The sequence below is a fragment of the Octopus bimaculoides genome, chromosome 15 (genome assembly GCF_046866305.1).
Source record: "Octopus bimaculoides isolate indiv1 chromosome 15, ASM4686630v1, whole genome shotgun sequence".
NCBI classification, from domain to species: domain Eukaryota; kingdom Metazoa; phylum Mollusca; class Cephalopoda; order Octopoda; family Octopodidae; genus Octopus; species Octopus bimaculoides.
In genome coordinates, this window is record NC_142942.1 from 3,950,829 (window position 1) to 3,951,093 (window position 265).

The window sequence follows — 265 nt, forward strand, 5'->3', positions numbered from 1 at the left end:
ATTTATTATTATTTATATTATTATTATTATTATTATTATTATTATTATTATTTTTATTATTATCATTATTATTATTAACATCATCATCATCATAATTTCATCCTCATCATCATTATTATCATCTAGTACTATAATTTTCTCCTTTAATGAGAAACAATTCATTTTTACGAGTGCTGCCATTAACTTCTTAACTGTTTCTCTCATGCGACATCTGAACACATTTCGGGACGGTAACCGCGCGTTCAGCTTTTAGTATCAGCATTTT